The 22,280-nt window shown below is 33.2% G+C and overlaps 1 protein-coding gene and 1 pseudogene across 2 annotated transcripts in view; both read right to left on the bottom strand.

Annotated features, from left to right (window-relative positions):
• Positions 1–22,280, bottom strand: part of LOC142221425 (ADP-ribosylation factor-like protein 3) — a 162,024-nt gene that overhangs the window by 76,972 nt on the left and 62,772 nt on the right. The window lies entirely within an intron of this gene.
• LOC142221426 (cytochrome b5-like) lies at positions 11,858–14,253 on the bottom strand (annotated as a pseudogene).

Below are 22,280 nucleotides of genomic sequence, written 5' to 3'. Positions count from 1 at the left end.
GAAAATGCAGTACTATAGTACTTTTTTCAATACTTTTTCACCCCGGTCAGTACCGAAGTACCCCCGCGAATGATTTAGTACCTTTTGTGTAGACATTTTTGAGTCGATATCAGATTTATGGTACAATAGCTTTGACAAAATATTTTAATATTTTGAGAAAGTCTTTATCAACCTTATTTGCTAATAGTCTTTTACAAATATGGCAAAACAAACATGTTCATGTGGGAAGAAAATCTCGATTTTGTAAAAGACATAGTCAAAACCGGATTTTATTGAACTTCAAGAATGTTTTAGTCGAAAAAAGAATGTGATTCTATATTATCGATTTTTTATTTCGAAATTTCAAAATTTTATTTCTATATAGAATTTTTGCAAAATTTTATTTTTATAGAAAATTTTGTCAAAAATTTATTTCAATTGAAAATTTTGTACAAATTTTATTTCTATAGGAAATTTTTCCAAAATTTTATTTCTATAGAAAAAAAACATTTTTTTCTACAGATTTTTTTTTGCAAAATTTTATTTCTATAGAAAATTTTTGCAAAATTTTATTTATATAGAAAATTTTGTCAAAATTTTATTTTCTTTAAAATTTAGTCTCTTGAAAATAATTTTATAGTGAAATTTTTGTTGATATTTAGTAAAAAGTACCTTTCCGCTCAAAAAATACCTTTTTTGTACTCTCTTAAAAATTGTATTTTCCATCCCTGAGTAACTGGCAAAGTGACCAAAATTTTTAAAAGAATATGCACGTTTGGAAATATCTCTTTATTGCACTCTCCAAGTGCTTCCATCGCTGAATTAGGCAGGTTCATTTCGCAGGTTTTGCGCCATTTCATTTACACATGTGTGTTTGGCTGTTTCGTTGTTGTTGCTATGGCCAAACAAAGCGAGTCATGTTCACAAAAAGAACAACAAACACAAATAAAAATCAGAAAGACATTTTCCAAAAATGAAATTTGTGGTGCGAGAACAAAAACAATTTGTTTTTTTCGACCGTCGTTTGACGGGCTTTTCAACTAGTATTCTATGATATGTGCAAGTTTTATAGGTAAGCGTTTTTCAAAATAAAACCTCCAGCTTTTCTTCAACATCTTCGATAAGATTTTTCTATGCAGCTAAAAATATATATTTATTTATATAAAAATATTCATTCATTTCGGGGGAGGTTTGATCCCCCTCATCCCCCCCCCCTGAATACAGCCTTGCACACAGCTAACGAAACAATGGCTCTTTTGAGCTACAAATTCAATGGCCGTGTTATCTCACGTAATGGCGATGTAAATTGACCGCCAAGATCATGTGATTTGACACCGTTGGACTTTTTTCTTTGGGGTTATTTGGAAGAAAAGGTGTACGTCGATAAGCCAGCAACAATTCAAGAGCTAAAGGATGAGGTAATTCGGCACATTAACGGCATAGAGCCTCCATTATGCCTCAGCGTCATCGAAAATTTGGACCATCGGATGAAGGTGTGCCACCGAGGTCGCGGCGCCCATTTGGCCGATATTTTGTTCCATACATAATTGAGTAATACCAATATATCATAATAAAATAAAATTACAATAATTTCCTCAATAGTTTGTGTTTTATTCAAAATCAACATCGGCCCTTGAAATTTTAACCACCCTTTATTAGTGGAGTCAATGTAACATTGAAAGACGTTTTGCATGTGACTTCAATACCGCATAATTTTGTCTCTGTGAGCAGAGCAACGGGCATTGGAATGTGTGTGCAATTTAAAAATGAATATGCAAAGATAATGGACAAAAATGGAAATTGCGTAATGAGTGCAAAAAAGGAAAAGGGTTTGTTTGTATATCAATTTGAAAAACAAGACAATAAATGCTATAGTGTTTCTCAAACAAACGAAGAAGCCTCGAAATGGCACAATAGATTTGGACATATAAATTATGAAAGTTTTAAAAACATGATAAATAGACAATCAGTGCGTGCACCCTCAAAAAAAATCGCTTCTGTAACATATACTCCCAAACACATTTCGCTTCAAGCATATACATTTTTGGATATTGCCCAAACATTTATATATTTCATTTCTTCCAATATATAATATGTTTGAAAGCATATTGGTCTAAACAATATAATATGTTTGGGTAGTCTAAGTTCCAAACATTATGTATTTTTCCATCCAAATTCAATAATGTTGTCTTCCAAAAACCTATATGTTATTATGTGAACATATAATATGTTTGGAGGCATTTTGGACCCAAAAATATTATATGCTGAGAAGAATTTTCTCCCAAAGAATATTGTGCTCAAAATTTTTTTTCTGCCTAATTGTATATTGCCTCACATTTTTTTCACTTCCATGAGTTTTTTTAGTTTTTAGCACCTTTTTCTGTAATACAAACATTCTAGAAGAAATTATTAAATTTTATAATTTTTGTTTTCAATTTTACCTTTTGTCGGACGGGGCGGACCACACAGCTTGTAAGCCAGCACACTAACCACTGGGCTATGTAGCTGTTATGGTCATCAAGAGATAATTATCGTTATAAGTTATATTTATATAGCATAGCTTGCGGCGCCCACGAGCCGATGCAAACATAACATTGTTTAACAACATAACGTTGTTAAACATATATTTGTTGGTGACGTGGATCAGTGGTTGGTACCTCCGCCTTGCATGCCAAGGGTCCTGGGTTCGATCCCTGCTTCGACCGACACCAATTTTATTTATTTATTTTTTTTTACATATATTTTTTACATATATTTTTTACATATATTCCAGATACGTTCGGAATATCCCGAAAAGGTGTTCAACATTACATACTATTACATTAAATTTTTACTACGAAACTGTAAAGTGTGTCTTATAAAAGACTTAAAGTCAGAAAAGAGCAGTGCTTGATATAAACGAAATGGACTGAGTTCAAATCATATATTATTTTTTTATTGCAAAAATAAATATTTTGTAAGAAAAAAAGGTTTTTGTATAAAGTTTGAAATTTTTGAAATATTTTTCCATCGAATCCTAATGTTAACGATAACCATTCAACAGCACCTTATATTTAAATTCTAATCAATAATTTTACAACCAACACATAAATTTATTTAGGTGCGAACAATTGTTTGATTTCTTTAATCATTTATTTTAAAGAAAATAAACTTATTCAATTGTTGCTTTGGATCATTCCCCACCAAGTTATAATACAATTTGCCGAAAAAAGTTATAATGTTATTCTGGTTTTACGGCGGAACTCAATGTCCGCTTTTATTTTAGAAAGTGTCCGTCAACTCCTCTTGGACTACTTATTAATAAAGAGGAACTAAACTTTGTTTTTATAGATCTTACTGTTTAATTTTTTACTGTTTCCCAATGTTTTCATTTTACTGTCACAACTCTAAAAAGAGTACATTGAAAAAAATATTGTCGTGAGACCAAAGATTTCATGTCCTTAAAATAAGAATACAAATTTTGCTTAGCTTAGAAGACGCATTTCTCTAATATAAAGTTTTTTTTTATGTTCAAAAGTCGATAAACTTTTCAATGAAGTCGTGTTGTCTTTATAATTAAGTGATTTGAATTGAAAATGAGTATCATAACATGAAAGAAAAAATTTTTGGACTAAGGTCAACTTGACTTTAATAATTCAGAAAAATTTTTTAAATTTAATGAAATTTTCTTTAAATTAGTTGCATTTTTGCATCGTGACAACGAAGCAAATATCGTTAAAAAATAGGACATGTTTTTCAACACTTTATTTTAAAGACGTTTTTATTTGAAACATAGCATAATTTCTACCGTCTTGTTTTTAAAGGACTTATTATAACATATGAAAAAAACTGAAAAAGCGAAAAATTAAAATTTGCTTCATAGAGTCAAATACACAAAACAAAATCCTTACTTGAATTCTCCACTTCATTGGCTCGGAATCAATACCAAAATTGTTAAAGTAGAGACACAATCTTTGGAACCGGGCATGCTTTTTTTCAGTGTATAGTGCCCTTTCGTTAGTTTTTATGAAGATCCCTTTAATTACCTTTGTTTGAATATTTTGACTTACTCGTCCTACGTTCCGATTTGTTTTGACGAAACAAAAAAAATTGTGCCCGTAATGTGAAAATGATAAACAAACCTCATGCTATTTTTTCAAATGTCTTTTCTCTTGTTTCCGAATGAATATTCTCTCCGAATACTCATTTTAATATTTTTACTTAAGCATATACAATTTTTGGCGAAGTTTTATATCACAATATATATATGTTTTACTCCAAATTTGTAAATGTATACTTGTTTATATTTACACATAGTATTTTTCCAATCTTTAATGAAATTTTCTTTGTGTATATATATTTTTAAGGCGCCAATTGGTTACTTTCATTATTTTACTTCCAGCATACACTTTATTTCTCTCTTTCTAAACACATATATGTTTATAGTCTATTTCTAAATTAATATATGTTTGCATCCAAGCATATTATATTTACAAACATTTTATGTCCCAAACATAATATGTTCTAACATATTAACATATATGTCCCAAACATGTTATGCTAGTTTATGAACATTATATGCTTGTACTTAAAAATATTGTTTTTAAAATTTTGAGTTCCAAACATATAATTTTTACACCCAAACATATGAAAAACAGTCTTTTTCGTCCGTGTGGAATTAAAATAAAAAATATGCCAAATAATTTAGAATTCACTTCGTGTGCAAAAGACAAACTTTGTGTAAAACTTTTTCCTCGAGACTCAGAAAATCGTTTCAGTGAAATTTTACAAATAATACACAGTGATGTATGTGGTCCGGTAAATACAAATTCACTTGGAGGCTCTCAATATTTTGCCACTTTCATTGATGACTATAGCCGTTATGTGACAGTGTATTTTATGAAATCGAAAAATGAAGTATTTCAAGCATTCGTGGACTATAAAAATGAAGTTGAAAAACAAACTGGAAAGAAAATAAAATGCTTCAGAACCGATAACGGACGGGAATATATAAACAAAGATTTCGAAAAATTTCTTCGTGAAAATGGAATTAAAAGACAAATAATTGTGCCATATACGCCGCAGCAAAACGGTATCGCAGAAAGAGCCAATCGTACCTTAGTGGAAACGGCTAGGACAATGATTATTCATTGTGGGTTGTCACAATCGTTTTGGGCTGAGGCGGTAAGAACATATATTCTAAAAGAACATATATTCTAAATCGAACAACGAAAATTCTTAAAGATAAAAAACCATACGAAATGTGGAATGGGTTCAAGCCAGCTGTGGTCACTTCAAGATTTTTGGTGCAAATGCGTTCGTTTTAAATAAGACTCGAACAGCGAAGTTTGCTCCAAAGGATACTGAATGTGTAATGATCGGTTACAGTGACGAATCAAAGGCCTACAGAATGGAAAGGTGATTATAGCACGAGATGTTGTGTTCCTGGAGAATGAACTTAGTAATTGTCAATGAAAATTCCGAAGAAGGTTTTATTTTCCATTATGATGGCTCAAAAGAAGAAAGTAATCCGACTAGTAACCCAATCGAAGAACACACCGTTCATCCAAACGAAGAGGAAGAAATCATAGAACAACATGATGAACCAGCAAACAACGTTGAAGAAAGTAGCCAACCAGAAGGAGCGGAGGAGCAAGTAATGCCAAGAATTGGTCCTGGTAAACCAAGATTATTGCGAGATGGCACCAGGGGCCGTCCACGAAAATTATTCCACGAGATACCTGCTTTGGGTAAGTGCGATATTGAGACTCCTAACAATGTTCAAGAGGCTATGAATGGCCCATATGCTGAAGAGTGAAAAAAGTCGATGCAGAATGAGTATGATTCACTTTTGAGAAATAAAACGATTTGCCAGAAGGGCAAAGTGCCATAGGGTGTAAATGGGTTTACGCCTTTAAGAAAAACAAAGATGACAGTATCAAGAAATTGAAATCTAGACTTGTGGCCAAAGGATGCAGCCAACGTTATGATATTAACTACAAGGAAACTTTCTCTCCTGTAGTAAGATGCTCCAATATAAGACTTGTAATTGGTTTGGCTGTTGAAAAGGGGATATATCTACACCAGATGGACGTGTCGTCAGCTTATCTCAATGGCGATTTAAATGATATGGTTTTCATGAAACAACCTCCACAATTAGAAGACCGAAGACCCCCTGAAAAGGTTCTAACAGGTTGGCTGATAAGTCCCCGGTCTAACAAAGAAAAAACACATTTTTTTTCAAAATTCGTTTTTATTATTCAACATAGTTCCCTTCAAGAGCGATACAACGATTATAACGACCTTCCAATAAGGTCGTTATAAGGTCTGAGAACAAGAAAAAGTCGCTGGGGCCAGATCTGGAGAATACGGTTGGTGGGGAAGCAATTCGAAGCCCAATTCATGAATTTTTGCCATCGTTTTCAATGAATTGTTGCACGGTGCATTGTCTAGGTGGAACAACACTTTTTTCTTCTTCATATGGGGTCGTTTTGCCGCGATTTCGATCTTCAAACACTACAATAACGCCATATATTTTTCCCTTCTCAAGGTAATCGATAAAAATTATTCCATGCGCATCCCAAAAAACAGAGGCCATTAATTTGCCAGCTTTTGAGTCTTTCCACGCTTCGGAGACGGTTCAACGGTCGCTGTCCACTCAGCCGACTGTCGATTGGACTCAGGAGTGTAGTGATGGAGCCATGTTTCATCCATTGTCCCATATCGACGGAAAAACTCGGGTGTATTACAAGTTAACAGCTGCAAACACCGCTCAGAATCATTAACACGTTGTTGTTTTTGGTCAAGTGTGAGCTCGCGCGGCACCCATTTTGCACAGAACTTCCGCATATCCAAATATTGATGAATGATATGACCAACACGTTCCTTTGATATCTTTAAGGCCTCTGCTATCTCGATCAACTTCATTTTACGGTCATTCAAAATCATTTTGTGGATTTTTTGATGTTTTCGTCGGTAACCACCTCTTTCGGGCGTCCACTGCGTTCACCGTCCTCCGTGCTCATTTCACCACGCTTGAATTTCGCATACCAATCAATTATTGTTGATTTCCCTGGGGCAGAGTCCGGAAACTCATTATCAAGCCAAGTTTTTGCTTCCACCGTATTTTTCCCCTTCAGAAAACAGTATTTTATCAAAACACGAAATTCCTTTTTTCCATTTTTTTTTTTTCACAATAACAAGTTGCTTTACAAAAGACGCTCTATCTCACAAACTAATTGACTTACAGACGTCAAATTTTGACACGAATCATTTGAAGGTTGGTACTATATAAAAATAATATGCATTTAATACTAGCGACGCCATCTATGTGTCAGACCGGGGACTTATCAGCCACCTGTTAAGATTAAGAAAATCGCTATATGGTTTGAAACAGAGTGGTCGAGAATGGAATTCGAAGCTTAACAGCGTTTTGAAGAAATATGGATTCAAACCATGTATTAGCGACCCGTGTCTATATGTGCAGCAGCAAAATGGAAATAACAACATAAGGGCTGTTTTCTTTTTGCACTGGATAGAACTTTTGTATGGCAATCGTTGCACTGGTGTTCTATCCAGTGCAACTATCAGTGCAAGTCGCACCAGAGTCACCATTATATGCGAATTTTGTAGTTGTCAAAATATGAATTGGCAACTAACTAAAATACTGGGGAGGAACACATCTCAAGTGAATGTCACATACTGAAAAGAAGAAGAAACAAAAGCAAATGTAAATAAACAAAACAGAAGTATTTGTTTAAATTTTGTTTCACTGCAACAAAAACAGGAATATGTATCGAATTATGTAGAAATATCTAGTGGCCCAACTTTAAATGTAGCGTCTCTAACAACTTCCAATAAAGGAACTCTCACAGAAGTGACGATTTCATTTGGACATTTCGTCAAAGGCCTTCTCTGTATTTTGTGAGACTCACAATAATTATGGAGTTCGAAAAAATTTAACCGCGCCTTAAATTTTTACAAAAACACCTTAAATGGCATGAGAATCAGTGAAATGTGTTTTATTTTCCTACAAATCAAAGTTTAAATTGCATGGCTCGGGTGGTGGAAGTTTAGTACGAAGGTCCAAAGAAAAGTCTTAATCCAAGAAATAAAAACAGTTCCTTCCATAATGGTGGGGGTAATATTATGGTCTGGGGGTCGTTTTTTGGACATGTTATGGCTCCGATTTATAGAGTATAGAGGGCACTATGCTTTTGGAAATCTTCAAAAACAGTTTGTCCCATGTAATATTACCATAACAATCACGGGAAATGCCGTCTACAAGGATTATTCAGTGCGATCATGATCTCCAGCACTCGTATAGTGTGCAAAAACAACTTATTTCTAATGAAAAAGTGTGTGTACTTGTACTCTATGTTTCGAATTCAGGCCAATGTCGTTCCTATGTTTAATAAAAAAATAATGTATTATACCCTTCATTGTGGACCAAATTCATTGATACCATCTCAAGTTTGTTGCGAGCTATATAAAGGTTGATATTCCCATATGCATGAATTTTAATCTGCACCGATTTAGACAAAATTGTATACACTTCAACAAAATCTATGTACTTAATATTTGAATCTAACTTTATGGGACGAAACATAATTTTAGTCAAAAAAAAAATAAAAAAAAAAATAATAATAAGAAAATCTGAAGTCTGGCGGGGCAGACTATAATATACACAACTTTGTATTTAGATCCACATTTTGATAAAATCTCAATCCTTCAATTTTGTTGAGTGCTTTGTATAAAGGTTTATGTTGCTATTTACCTCACTCGATTTGGACAATGTATATTGTAATACTTCTATAAAGAGTGCGACGCAGGGTATACATTTTTAGGCAATTTCGCAAAATTGAATTTATAATCGGTCGAAAGATTTATATTAGAGGTTTTTTAAGAATCAGTGACCATCAGCACGAAATAACATTATATGAAAATTTACTATAGAAATAAAATTTTGACAAATTTTTCTATAGAAAAACAGGTAAGGAAAGTCTATAGTCGGACAGGGCCGACTATATTATAACCTGCACCACTTTGTGATCTACATTTTCGACACCATCTGAATTCCTTCAAATTTTTTGAGTGGTATATATAAAGATTTATGTTCCCATATACATGCATTTAAATCTGAACCGACAATATATTTAAGACCAAAATTCTATTGACTTAAAATTTATGTCGGCTAATGCCCTGGGGTGGAACACAATGTTAGTAAAAAACAAGTAAGTAAAGTCTAAAGTCGGGCTGGGACGACTATATTATACCCTTCACCACTATGTATACCAACATTTGTGTTACCACCTTAACTACTTCAAATTTGCTGGGAGCTATGCAAAGGTTTGCATTTCCAGATACAAATACTTATAATGAAGAGAATATTTGTACAAAAACACTAGAATTAAAATCGGCTATCACCATGGGATGAAACACAATGTTAGTAAAAAATATGGGAAATATGAAGCGAGAGAAATTTTAATGCAAGTGTACAAAAGGACATTTATGATTTATCAGGCGATACATATGTATACCAAATATAGGAACATTTTAGTAATATTTGCAATTTTTGCTACTCACCAGTGGCGATTTTAAAAGGATATTGGTAGATCTCGCCAAGATATGTGGTCAAGTGTGGGTTGTAACATATTATTTGGTCAAGTCGAGCGACTTGGAGCCATATTTAAAAATCAACTGTTCTGTGGAAATTCTGGCACTACAGGATATGACTAAGATATGAGGAAATCATCACAGAGTTTTGTCTAAAGTGTGGGAATTTTGGTCATATTTGTAATAACTGGAAACACGAATATATGGGGGTTTTATCTAAATCTGAACCAAATCAGATCAAACTTAACACACTTAAATATCTAAAATATTAAAGATTTTAACCAAATTTAACACACATAACGACACCTAAATCTGAATCGATTTCAATCAAATTTACCAAGCATTGCTAGAATGTTAATTCTACTCTCTGTGCAAAACTTCACGAAAATCGGTAGTAAACTTTGGCCTCTGTTGTCATATGAGTCTAAATCGGACGAAAGATATATATGGGTGCTATATCTAAATTTGAACCGATTTCAATCAAATTTTGCACTCGTGACTATATGACCAAGCGTTATGTTTGAGCAAAATTTCAACCAAATCAGGGTAAAACTCAGGCTGAATCCATATAAGTGCATATCGGACGAAAGATATATATGGAAGCTATATCTAAATCTGAACCGATTTCAATAAAATTTGGCACATTTGACTATTCTACCAATTGTACTCCTAGTGCAAAATTTCTACCAAATTTGGGTTAAAATCTGGCTTCTAGGGCCGTATAAGTGGACGAAAGATATATATGGGAGCTATATCTAAATCTGAACCGATTTCTTCCAAAATCAATAGGGTTCTATTCTGACCCAAAACACATACTTGTGCCAAATTTGAAGTCGATTGGGCTTAAATTGCGACCTAGACTTTGATTACAAAAATGTGTTCACGGACAGACGGACATGGCTATATCGACTCAGGAGCCCACCCTAAGCATTTTTGCCAAAGACACCATGTGTCTATCTCGTCTCCTTCTGGGTGTTGCAAACATATGCACTAACTTATAATACCCTGTTCAACAGTGTGGCGCAGGGTATAAAAATTTTATAAATTATTGTTCATTAGGCCGTGAAGTACAAAAATATAACAGCAGACATCTACTGCTGTTTTTAGCAGACTTTTTCTATGAGTATACTGGAAGTCGAGTCTGAATTTGGAAAATAAAGTTGTTAACTCGTTTTAAAGGATTTTAATAGCATATGGAGAACAAAAGCTGAAAAAATGAAAACTTAAAATTCGCTTCCTAAAAAGAAGTACACAAAACCGAAATTTAAAAAAAATGTGTCTTAAAAATATCCTTACTAGTATTCTCCGCTTCTTTGGCTCGGATTTAAAAAAAAAAAGGAAAAAAGGAAAGGGAAAAAGTAAATTTTTAAAGTAAAGACAAAATCTTTGTAACAGGACATGCCTTTTTTTGAGTGTATACTGCATAATTTTCATAAATAAGGAAATTCGGTTCATCTCCCAAACCTATACCAATGATACCCTTGCTTATGTTTACTAATTCGCATGGGGTGGTTTAGGGTATGATATAGTCGGCCCCGCCCAATACCGATATTGACCAATTTTTGTATGGTTGTTAGAAACCACATACTAACACCACGTACCAAATTTCAACCGGATCGGATGAATTTTGCCCCTCCAAGAGTCTCCGAAGGTCAAATCTGGGGATCGGTTTATATGGGGGCTATACGTAAAGTAATGCGATATGGCCCTTTTCCAATAAGATACGACCTATATCAATAACAACTTCTTGTGCCAAGTTTCAAGTCGATAGCTTGTTTCGAACGGAAGTTGGCGTGATTTCAACAGACGGACCGACCATCATCGGGTCGTATTTTTTCCAAAATGAGGCCGGTCAGGCAGTTACTGTGAATGGTGTTCGCTATCGTAAGATGATAACGAACTTTCTATGGCCCGAATTTGCCACACAGCTAACGAAACAATGGCTCTTTTGCGCAACAAATTTAATGTCCGTGTTATCTCACGTAATGGCAATGTCAATTGACCGCCAAGATCATGTGATTTGACACCGTTGGACTTTTTTCTTTGTGGTTATTTGAAAGAAAAGGTGTACGTCGATAAGCCAGCAACAATTCAATAGCTAAAGGACGAGATAATTCGGCACATTAACGGCATAGAACCTCAATTATGCCCCAGCGTCATCGAAAATTTGGACCATCGGATGGAGGTGTGCCACCGAGGTCGCGGCGTCTATTTGGCCTATAGTTTGTTCCATACATAATTGAGTAATACGAATATATCATAATAAAATAAAATTACAATAATGTCCTAAATAGTTTGTGTTTTATTCAAAATCAACATCGGCCCTTGAAAATTTAACCACCCTATTCTTTATGGGGTCTTAGAGCAATTTTTCGATCTGTTACAAACGGAATGACAAACTTAAAAAACCACCATTTTATGGTGGAGGGTATAAAAATAGCATTTGGAATAGTATATAATAATAAAATTGCCTTCTTCATCATTATTTAGAAAATATTCACCAAGACAGTATGATTTTGGTTTGGATTTTGCGGTAAAATTTAAAATTTTCATGAATTTTTTAGATATTTACGCTTCATTTGTGTATAATTTTTCTATTCTTTAGTTAACCCTCTAATGCCCAATCCCGCCTTTAGGCGGGCTTCAATAAATAAGGAAGCTTTTAGTAAAACACACCTTAACACAATAAAAATGGGTAAAATAAAAAGAAAACAGTTGGAACTGTTCAAGAGGCTTTGCAGCATATACTGAATTTTACATATAAAATTTTCTTGTTTAGTTTTCTTGCTTTTGTGTCGTTAACATTAAATATTTATTCAGATGGCCAAAAAATTGGGGCATTAGAGGGTTAATTATACAAACATAATCCAAAAATGAATAAAGTTAAGTTAATTTGCTGAAGAAATAATAATTCCGATAACTAAAATAAACCTAATTTTTTTAATGGTTACATTTTCTTAATAAATTTTAAAATAATAAAAACTTTTGTCTTACACTTTTCGACATTTTTTATTTTCACGGCGAAAGCTTAGGGAAACCTTGAAAATAAAAAATGTAAAAACAAGTGTAATGAAACTTAGTTTTTATTGGTGGAACCATGAACGCCTAAATGTTTTTTAACATATTTAAAATTTTTGAAAGAAAATCTTCACTCCAGCGCCTCTAAAATGGGATTTCGTGATAAAGACTCCTTGTTCCAACAAGCAAACACCTCAAACACACGGCCTGGGATGTGAAAATATGGCTCCTTCACAACACTAAATATCTCAAAACGCAACCACAAAGCCCAGGTAGCAACCCCATTGAAAACTAGGATCTCATTTGGAACCGTGGATCGGACAAAACCAAATTTCATCTTGGACAGCCCTTAAAAAAGTGTTACAAGAAGAATGGGGCAAAATCTCTCAAGAAACGTGTCGATGCCAAGACGACTGGAAGCCATTTGCGCTAACAAAGGGTACTATTCCAAATACTAAGTGGACCAAAATAATGTCTCATACAATGTGATTACTGATACGACGAATACTTTTGTGAGCTTTTTTAGTAGTTTTTTGATTTAATGATTAAAAATAATACAATAAAAATAATTTTCTCGATTTTTGTTTACATTTTGCTGTTATGTATATCCATGGAAACATTTTAATAAAACTTTTTCATATAAATGTTAAGCGGTTTGCGATTTCAAGATATAAAAAAGAATATTTTTGTGAGTCACTGTATATGTTTTGTTTTTGTTTTTTGTATGACTTGTTTTATGGTCTAAAACAGCAAGAAATCCCTTTCTCAACTAAATATACAAATAAACTTGCGATATTTGTTTGTGGCTGGTGGTGGTGATGTTTTTCTCTGCCTACAATTATTGGTATTTCGTTCCAAAGAAAAACTTATAAACCAAGGTGGCTATTAAACCCAAGACAAAAGGCATCAGCCATGACTTCATTACGATTCCTCGTTCTTTTGCTCAGTATTCCATGTGGGTTCGGATTTTTCTGGAACATTTGTACGCTCTTCAGCAACTAGTTAACCGATTTTGTATTGTTGCATCATTTCACGGGCATATGAACTGTGACCAACTTCTTCGAAATTTTCTGTAGCATCTTTACCAGCTTGTTCGATCAACACTTCTTCACCACCAGGATGCTCATTGAGAAAAGGGGTCACGTCATACACGTTGTTGTGGATTATGAACCAATTGTTTTCTTTTGTAATATTTTTGGCAACTTCGGCGTGGGTAAATTATTTTACATTTTGCGATGACATGGTGTTTAATTAAATAATTTGTGGTATTAAGTTGAATTATATTTCCTGTATATTCTCTCCCTCTTGTGATGGCTGGCCGAAGTCTGTAATTCTACGTTAACTAGGCTTTTGTGATTTCGATGCAATTGGCATATCCATTTCTATACCACACATGCTTGTGGTATTAGCCACTTGTAAATCCACCACTTGAGCAAATTCCCATATTTCCACGCGTTTGGTTGATAAACATGACGCACTGAATCTGTTTCCACGCACGTAGCTGTTGCCAGCAGTCATTTGTTTTTGAAAGGCAAGCAGCAAATCCTTTAAAATTAATAATCACTCTTTCGTTTTTGGTACACTTATTTCTATAAATTGATTATTAAATGTATACCCCCTATTTTTATTTGTAAACAATAACTTTGATTTGGACATTTGACGACCAAGTGTTGCCAATCAAAATCGAAAATTGAACTGGTTAGACGTTTTGCGTTTTCTTTTTGCACTGGTTATCAGTGCAATAAGAAAACAGACCTATAATCGTCGTATATGTAGATGATTTAATAGTGGGAAGTACGCCCTTGACAAAACTAGAGAAGATAAAGAAATCACTTGCCAACGAGTTTGAATTTGTAAATGGCGGCGGATTATCTTATTTCCATGGTATGGAATTTAATCGAGAGGGCGACTTGGGACCTATTACGATGTCCCAAAAGCAGTACATATATGATGTCTGGAGCAATATGGAATGCTTGATTGTAAAGAGGTGTCGACGCCGTTGGATCCCGGATACCAGGTAAATTGCAATAATCCAAAATGTAGAAAAATAGAAAAGACTCAATATCAATCGGCAATTGGGACCCTTATGTATCTGGCTTTGACAACAAGACCTGACATTCTTTTGTCTGTGACTAAGCTGTCTCAAATGAATTGTGAGCAGCGTTGCCGTTTTGGTCCGATCGGACCAAAATTGGTCCAAAAGATTTCTAATTTTTAAATTTGGTCCGATGGTCGGACCAAACGAAATTTAGCCCATTTTGGTCCATTTTCATAAATTCGGTCAAATTTATAAATTGTTTCTAGTATTTAAAATTTCTATCACATATTCATTAGTATATGTGCACTGTCGTGAAGCCAAAGATTTCATGTGCTTAAAATACGAATTTTGATTATTTCTCTGAAATAAAGTTGGACAAACTTCATAGTTTGCCAAACATTTGTATGAATTTTTATAACTTGTATATCCTGAATTGTTATGAATTTGAATTGTATAATAATGAATTTGATTATATTGTAATTATCGAGTTTTATGAATTTCTCTATTTTGAATTGCTTTTACTAAAAAGTCGCTGAATTGATATCGATAACGCCTATTGTGAATAGTAGCTTCATAAAATTTAGTACAATAAGCTATCCATTCCTTAAAATCCTTACTTTCTTGCACTTCTGCATCAACTACACAACGGTGAGCATCATACCCTATACTTAATTATCTACTAAATAAAATATTAATTTTGTAAATTCAAAACTGAAACCTCCACTTTGTTATTTCTACTCCTTTTCCGGTTGGGTTTCACGTCATCAACATTTTGCTTATTATTTCTCATTACTTGGAGAAATAATAAAACAAAATACACATACAACCTTATACAGTCCACTCATCTCATACAGGGGATCCCATCTATCACATTGAATCTCAACTGTCATTTTGCGATCCCGCCACACACCTGTGCATGGTCCTCCGCAGCCGTTCATTGGTAACAGCAAACATAATCCACAACATCATCCACAACAAAGTAAACATTCCCATCTCTCTGTCTACTCAGTTGCAAAATCGCCGGTAAGTGATATACGTCACAAAACTATATTAAAAACATTAAAAAAGCGTATGCAAACACAAGGAAACGTGCAAAATGCCGGTAAATTTTTCTTAAAAATCGGTAAAAATATGTAAACACAGAAAAGTAGTGAAAAATACGCGAAATATTGTAAAAAAGGTAAATAGAGACGTTTTGAAGATTTGTAAAAAGTGATTTTTGTGGAAAAAAAAACTACGCAAAACGACTAAAAATCTCGTTAAAATTTGTTAAATTCTCAGGAAAAGTACGTAAAAGTCGGGGAAAATCGCTAAAATTGATATAAAGTTGGTTAAAATTACAAAAATAGCGCAAAAGATTTGCTTCAAATGCACGCACAGAAAAACCATGTTTGGACTTGGTTGCCGCATCCATTTAATGCTTATCTAGAGCATGTAATTGCCGCGAAAACCATGTATATTGTCTTTGTAAAAATAGTTTTCGAGCGGAGAAAAATGTATGGTGGCAATAAGCATTTGAATGGTTCTCAAGTACCGCAAACATGTTCTATCATTTAAATGATAGAATTTGAGACCATTAAATTGTCGGGGGAATCATGTACCTGACCATTCAATTTTTTTTACTTTTTTTACAGGGAAAAAAGTATTTTTATAGGTTAAGTATAGACATGTGTAGAACCATTACGGGGCCATAAATACCATTTACATTTTTTTCGTGACCATTTAATTTTTTAACATGTTTGCAGCGAAAAGAATTTTATAAAAACATTGAGCAGGTACACACGATTTTCATTTTGCGCGTCAGTCGTGTGTTGATTGTTTCTTGGAATGGACGAAGAATACGGATTTACTGTGTTTTGTGTTAATTTATTTATTCAGAAGTGGCACGTGGTTTTAAGTGAACACAAAAAAGGAAAGTGTAATTGAAAAAATGTACTTGTTTTTTTGTTCTGCATTTTGCTATATGGTATCATTTATTTTTATTTGCAGTTACATGATGTCTGCGTTTGTACATTTGATGCGCACGATGTAAATATGGAATAATTACTTATTGTTGAAACTGAAATAAAATAGAGTGTGTAAAAATATATGATGTTTGCTTGAACGGCATTATAAATACAAATAAACAATGAATTTGTTTATAAATAAATAAAAACAAACAAATAAAGTTAATTTTGTGTTTTCTTTTCTCAAGTGGCGTCCTTTTTTCGACGATGAAAAAAGTTTTTTCTTAAAAATCAAAACATTTTAGGTTGTGACCATGTTCTTTTAACTAGGAGAAAAACATTTTTAATGAATACCATAACATTTTAAATCGTGACCATTGTCTTTTCATTCAAACAAAATTCTTTTTATCAATATAATAACATTTTAGATGAGGACAATTACATTTTTCTTAGAACCATGTTCACTGAGCCAACATGGTTGCAGGTTAAAATGTTACATGGTCGCCGCAAAAATAGCTCCTTTCATATTATTTTGCTCTTCGAATATGATTGTGACAATCATGTTTCTTCTCTGCGTGTATATTTGTTTGTATGTCATATATGCATTGGTTCAACGAACTGGTATGAAGTGAGAAAAAGAAAATCAAGAAGAAGCACTTCATTTGATTTAATAGCAACAAATAATTTTCTCTTTTTTTCAACGGTTTCGACAAAATTAGTGATAACTTGAAAATTCCCATGTTTTTTTTTATATGAAATAAACGCGTTTGTGTTTTTATCGGTGAAAATAAAATTTTCATAATCTTCATTTCATCCAATTAGTATTTGTGATCATATATGAATAAAATCCACAAAGAATATTACACATATGATAGAGTGACAATCAGTCAGCTGTGTCAGTGTTACCATATCATCCCCGTTTCAATTAGCGAAGTCACACACCAAATTACACCTAACGCACCTAAATGAATGCGCAGCGTATGATCATATGATAATTTCGATTAAATTAAATTCAATTAATATTTTGGTTTTTGATTAAAAAAGTGAATGTAATTAAAACAAATAAATTAAATATTGGAAAATTTGCCCATTTCACTATATTTTGTTTACAAAAACAACAACTTTTGCTAAAATATTAATAAATTAATACATAATAATTCATATTGAATTACGAGCGTACTTAACCAAAACATCAAATTGATCATACACTTTGCATTCACACCGACATAATTCAACACACAGCAACAAATATTGGCATAATAACCCATATAATAGTATTTGCACTTTAATACCATTGCACATTTTATATTGAACGTAGTAGTTATATGTACACTTATAAAAAACCATCAAACATCAAATTATTTACCATTTACACAACATATACAGTCCTGAAAATTTTATTTGAGTGCAAATTAATTCGGTACACCGTAAAAAAATCAGTTTTATGTCAAAGTGATTATATCAAAGTAAATTACGCAAACACATACATCCATTTGTGTTTTACCGGGGTATAAAACAAACACGCGAATTTTTGGAAAATTTATCTACACCCGAAAAAAAACCTATTACACTCAAGAAAAGTGGTATGTCAGCGTAGAAATTTCTTTGCATCCACACGCTCACAAAAAATCGCTTCTGTAACATATACTCCCAAACATATTTTGCTTCAAGCATATACATTTTTGGGTATTGCCCAAACATTTATATGTTTGATCTCTACCAATATATAATATGTTTGAAAGCATATTGGTCTAAACAATATATGTTTGGGTAGTCTAAGTTCCAAACATTTTGTATTTTGCATCCAAATTCAATAATGTTGTCTTCCAAAAAACAATATGTTATTTTGTGAACATATAATATGTTTGGAAGCATTTTGCACCCAAAAATATTATATGCTTAAAAAAATTCTCCCAAACAATATTGTGCTCAAAATTTTATTTATTTATTTATATATTTACAATCATAGTGAATTATGAAAATAAACAGGTAATATAGGTGCTAACAACATAGGTTTTCGACCTGAATGCTCAAAATTTTGTTTCTGCCTAATTGTATATTCCCCCACATCTTTCTCACTTCCAAGACATTTTTTAGTTCTTAGCACCTTTTTCTGTAATACAAACATTGTAGAAGAAATTATTAAATTTTTTTATTTTAATTTTACCTTTTGCTGGACGGGGATTCGAACAGCGGACCACACAGTTTGTAAGGATCAAAGAAGTAGCTGATCAATTGCCCAAGGAAAAATAAAATGTAAATTTTGTAATAACAAGCAACAACCACCAACTTAATTCAATATCGCTCCCTGTTAAATAGCGCTCCAAGCTACTAAACACATATATGTTTATAGACTATTTCTAAATTAATATATGTTTGCATCCACCCAGCGGCGTAGTTCATGTGGTTGGAAGGCCTCCTTCCAGGCCTGTCTAGGCATTACAGAGGCCTGCTTAGGACATTACACCTTCCTTTCCATTTAACATAGGGTGAGATTGGAGGGCAAGGCCTTATTTGTAGCTTCCATAAAAGACCCTTCACCAGCCCTCCAAAAAGAAGGAGGCTTACAGGAGTGTATATAAAACACCTACATAATTACTGATAATATAACTACTTCTCACGTCCTTCCTATTGTAGGCATGTTGTAGCGCTATACGGGTTCTCGTTTAGGAAGGCCTTCCATACACATTCCCAAAATAATGCCTTTATGATAAATAAATAATCCGGTATTAAATTTTTATGCTTTTGTTTAAAATTTATTTATTTTTAACATTAAAAAAGATTAGCGTTCAGAGATATATAAAAACATAAAGAAAATGTCAAGTCACTCCCCAAGATATCGCTATATTTGATTCGTCTGGGCTCTATATTCTTTCTGCGTTTCGGTAAATTTATTGTCAAGATCTGAAAGAACTAAAATGCATTAAAAAATGAAAATAATAAAATACAATTAAAGACTTACCGTTAGAGTTTTATACTTAAGGTTACTATCGCAAATGCGAAACACTTTATAATTTGGAAGACGTACGTACTTTACCAGATCAAGAATTCAACTAACGAATAGCATGTACTGGCGTACACTAAATTATTATCCACATGGCATTAATGAAAATATTTTCTGACATAAATAGTTATAAATTTCAAATGTTGCTATGTTTCATTTTTGTTTTTGTTTGGGGGTAGAAAATGTTAAAATACAATTCCTCTAACATACACGAAATCCTACACATTCCTAATAGCTTATTTTTTGGAAGTGGAAAGCAATGCAATTACATGCCTATTCATTTCTATTTGTAAGTCGGGGATTGTCATAATATGAAATAACCGTTTGACTTCCAAAGGCATTACAAATGCATTCTAATTATAAATTAATAGGAATGTAAACAATTTTAAAGCTCTCTTTTAAACGAGAGCACAAGACATCTCTCTTGCTACATAATTTTAACACCCATGCTATACAACTTGCTATAAAGAAGGCAGAGAGAAAGTCCGTGTGCATAAAATGAAAAAAGTAAATGAAACGCAATGCTTAAATACAGGTCTGATTTTAGAAGGCTTCCGATGAATGTAAAATCAGTACACATGCATGCCTTATAAACACAACTCCTTCCAATTTAAGGCATTTAACATGCCTGAATTTGCAAGGTCCTTCTAGATTCCGCCGCTGGGCAAGCATATTATATTTACAAACATTTTATGTCCCAAACATAATATGTTCTAACATATTAACATATATTTCGGATCTGGAACTTCAAATAGCGAAAAGATTACCTAATCACTGTAGTGTTTTTCAGGCTGAAATATTAGCAATAAGAGAGGTGGGGAATTGGCTGAGAAGTAATGTTCCAAAAAATGTGGGCATTAATATATACTCGGACAGTCAACCTGCAATAAAATCCTTGGACTCTGTGTTCCTCAATTCGAAAACGGCCATCGATTGCCGCAGATCTCTCAATGAGATGGCTGAGCAGTACAATATTCACCTAATATGGGTGCCTGGCCATAGGAACATACCGGGGAACTGCGAAGCGGATGAGTTGGCAAGGCTAGGGACTACCTTACATATTCCAGGGGAACTAGAATTTGTTGGTATGCCCCTAGCTACCTGCAAGCTCATGCTGCGTGAGAAGGCTGTTACGATGGCAAATGTTCGATGGGAGAATTGCAAGGGTTGTAACGACACCAAGCAAATATGGCCCCATTTCAACTTAAACCGCACACTAGATATGCTAATGTTCTCGAGACGTCAGGTATCACTCCTGATATCTGCTATAACGGGTCGCTGCCTGATAGGAGATTTTGCAAAAACTATTGGCGCGAAGTATAATGACTATTGTATGAGCTGTCATGATGCGGAGGAAAAAGAATCAATTAAACACCTCTTGTGTGAGTGTCCTGCATTTTGTGTAAAGCGCAAGCAACTTTTAGGAGCATATAGCTTCAGATTACTGGCGGATCTGGAAAACGTTAACTTAAGCAGTCTGCTAATATTTTTGGAACAATCTGGTTGGTTCAACAAAGAAAAATAATCAAGAAGGTTCAGCGGTTAAAACTAGAAGTGCCCATATGTAATAGGTACTTTTAGTTAATGTGGTATCACAATGGACTGAATAGTCTAAGTGAGCCTGAATCTTAATCGGGCTGCCACTTTAACCTAACCTAACCTAACCTAACATATATGTCCCAAACATGTTATGCTAGTTTATGAACATTATATGCTTGCACTCAAAAATATTGTGTTTAAAAATTTGTGTTCCAAACATATAATGTTTATAGCCAAACATATGAAAAACAGTCTTTTTCATCCGTGCATGAAGTACATTTTGGTGAAGCGCTAATTCCCTTTGGTAAAAATCAAAAAATTACTACACTTGCAAAAATTCGTATTAACAAAATTTTTCTTGAAAAATTCACGGAAATTACACTTACAGAAATTTGTCTTTAAATTCAAAAAGAAAATTTTTTTCCGCTACTGAAAAATTCGTGTTTTCAACTCTCAAAAAGTTATGCTAAAATTTGGAAAATAGAAATAAAACTCGAATTTTGTACACTCGGCAAAAAGTTATTTACATTCTCCTAAATTTCCCTACATTCAAACTTTCAACTGAGAATTTTTCGACATTCAAATTTTGTATACTCAGCAAAAATTATTTAAATTCTGCAAAATTTTATACACCCAAAAATTTTAACTTGGAATATTTTTACATTCAAAATTTTGTACACTCTGGGAAAAATTATTTAAATTCTCGAAATTTTTCCTACACTCAAAATTTTTTATCTTTGAATATATTTCTACATCCAAAAATTTTGTTTCTTTCAAAATATCGCAATACCAAAATTTGCTAATAAATAAATAAAAATAAAATAATAATCTCACAAAGCTTACCGACATTGCGTATTTTCGAGTATTTTTTTTCGGAAAAATTGTATTACGCTCGGGAGAATTTTATAATCAAAAAATTATTACACTCGAAAAAAAAATCCAATCGTAATTAAACAAAAGCTATTATTACACTCGGAAAAAGTGTGAAGATTTTGGAAATTTGTCTAAAATTGAAATAAAATACATTTATGAAAATCTCTAAAAAGTCTTACACTCAGAAAATTAATTACGCTCGAAAAAATTTTTGTTCCCCAAATACGAAGCGCACTCAAACAAAATTCTCAGATCAACTCATACGACTGCGAAGACACTCAAATTAATA

The sequence above is a fragment of the Haematobia irritans genome, chromosome 1 (assembly GCF_050003625.1).
Source record: "Haematobia irritans isolate KBUSLIRL chromosome 1, ASM5000362v1, whole genome shotgun sequence".
NCBI lineage: Eukaryota > Metazoa > Arthropoda > Insecta > Diptera > Muscidae > Haematobia > Haematobia irritans.
Note: the sequence above shows the minus strand (reverse complement) of the source record. Positions and strands in the feature narration are given on the sequence as shown.